Source organism: Syngnathus scovelli, unplaced genomic scaffold, assembly GCF_024217435.2.
Source record: "Syngnathus scovelli strain Florida unplaced genomic scaffold, RoL_Ssco_1.2 HiC_scaffold_47, whole genome shotgun sequence".
Taxonomy (NCBI): Eukaryota; Metazoa; Chordata; class Actinopteri; order Syngnathiformes; family Syngnathidae; genus Syngnathus; species Syngnathus scovelli.
Genome location: NW_026061570.1, coordinates 75,001 through 77,500, shown reverse-complemented (window position 1 = coordinate 77,500; position 2,500 = coordinate 75,001).

Here is a 2,500-nt window from a genome sequence, read left to right as displayed (position 1 = left end):
AACCCAACACAACACTTCCATGAAGTGTTTTTAAACTTTTCAAGGCATTTATTTTGATTCAGCAAAATGCAGGTCGCAACGGCAAATTCGTGCTACCGCATAAAAAGCTGTCAATTGTCACGTCGCCCCCAACTGCTCCACTATGTGTCTGTCTTGGGTTCTGTCTGTGTGCTCGCCCCTCCCCTCCTGTGTGCCCATGATCAGTGTGATTGTTCCCACCTGCCTCTCGTTACCTGTCGTGTATAAAAGTCCTGTCTGCCCCTCACTCCCTGTCGGATCATTGGTTTTGGTATTGGTATTGGTATTGGTATTGGTTTTGGTCATTGGTTTTGGTTCCTGTCGTTCGGTGTGTCGTCCTGTCTTGGTGCCGTCATGTCCTGCTGTTTTCTTGTTTCACGTCCCGGTCAGTCAGTCAAGTTATTGTTTGTTATGTCATATCAGTCTGTAGTTTGAGTTCCACCAATAAACCCTGGTCCAAGCTGCACTTGGTCGTCCCGCTCCATGCTCCACCGCAACCGACCGTGACAGAATGATCCGACCACTACAACGACCAGCGCTTGGACCCCCCTCCACCACCAGCTCCCGCTGCGACGCCCGGTCGTCGTCCGAGCTTGTCCCGGCGCCATCAGCTCCGCGACCGTCATCGGACTTCGCTCCCGCGACGCCGGACCCGCGGCCGCCATCGGAGTTCCTCCCGGCACCATCGCCTCTGCGACCGTCGTCGGACTTCGCTGCCGCGACGCCGGACCCGCGGCCGCCATCGGAGTGCTTCTGGCGCCAGCGGCTTTGCGGCCGCGATCGGACTCTGGTGCCGCGACGCCGGACCCACGGCCGCCGTTGGAGTGCCTCCCGGCGTCATCAGACTCACGGCCGCCATCGGGCTCCACCCCAGCGTCGCAGGACCCGCGAACGTCGCCAGACATCCAAGCCAGCTGCGTCGGACCCGCGATCGTCCCTGGCTCCACTCCCACTGCTGCGGCGCGTGATGGCTCTTGCCGCTGCGCAGAGCCCCGCCTTCCGAGTGTCGCCGATCACTGTACAGACTTTGTGAGTGGCCGCCAATCACGGTACAGACTTCCGGAGTCGCCGCCAATTGCCGTACGGACTTCCTGAGTGGCCGCCGATTGCGGCACTGACTTTTGTATGCCGCTGATTGCGGTTGTGTGTCCCCTAGGTCCCCGCCCGAGTGCGGCTCTGTCCCCTAGGTCCCCGCCCGAGTGCGGCTCTGTCCCCTAGGTCCCCGCCCGAGTGCGGCTCTGTCCCCTAGGTCCCCGCCCGAGTGCGGCTCTGTCCCCTAGGTCCCCGCCCGAGTGCGGCTCTGTCCCCTAGGTCCCCGCCCGAGTGCGGCTCTGTCCCCTAGGTCCCCGCCCGAGTGCGGCTCTGTCCCCTAGGTCCCCCGCCCGAGTGCGGCTCTGTCCCCTAGGTCCCCGCCCGAGTGCGGCTCTGTCCCCTAGGTCCCCGCCCGAGTGCGGCTCTGTCCCCTAGGTCCCCGCCCGAGTGCGGCTCTGTCCCCTAGGTCCCCGCCCGAGTGCGGCTCTGTCCCCTAGGTCCCCGCCCGAGTGCGGCTCTGTCCCCTAAGTCCCCGCCCGAGTGCGGCTCTGTCCCCTAGGTCCCCGCCCGAGTGCGGCTCTGTCCCCTAGGTCCCCGCCCGAGTGCGGCTCTGTCCCCTAGGTCCCCGCCCGAGTGCGGCTCTGTCCCCTAGGTCCCCGCCCGAGTGCGGCTCTGTCCCCTAGGTCCCCGCCCGAGTGCGGCGCGGTTCGGTTCCCCAAGTCGCCGCCCGAGTGCGGCGCGGTTCGGTTCCCCAAGTCGCCGCCCGAGTGCGGCGCGGTTCGGTTCCCCAAGTCGCCGCCCGAGTGCGGCGCGGTTCGGTTCCCCAAGTCGCCGCCCGAGTGCGGCGCGGTGCGGTTCCCCAAGTCGCCGCCCGAGTGCGGCGCGGTTCGGTTCCCCAAGTCGCCGCCCGAGTGCGGCGCGGTTCGGTTCCCCTAGTTTTTTTTTTTTGGGACGTCGGGAGACGTCCCTTGTGGGGGGGGTTCTGTCACGTCGCCCCCAACTGCTCCACTATGTGTCTGTCTTGGGTTCTGTCTGTGTGCTCGCCCCTCCCCTCCTGTGTGCCCATGATCAGTGTGATTGTTCCCACCTGCCTCTCGTTACCTGTCGTGTATAAAAGTCCTGTCTGCCCCTCACTCCCTGTCGGATCATTGGTTTTGGTATTGGTATTGGTATTGGTATTGGTTTTGGTCATTGGTTTTGGTTCCTGTCGTTCGGTGTGTCGTCCTGTCTTGGTGCCGTCATGTCCTGCTGTTTTCTTGTTTCACGTCCCGGTCAGTCAGTCAAGTTATTGTTTGTTATGTCATATCAGTCTGTAGTTTGAGTTCCACCAATAAACCCTGGTCCAAGCTGCACTTGGTCGTCCCGCTCCATGCTCCACCGCAACCGACCGTGACAGTCAATAACTTTTCATGATAGCCATGTTTCCAGAAAACACCAAAAGCCTTGGAAG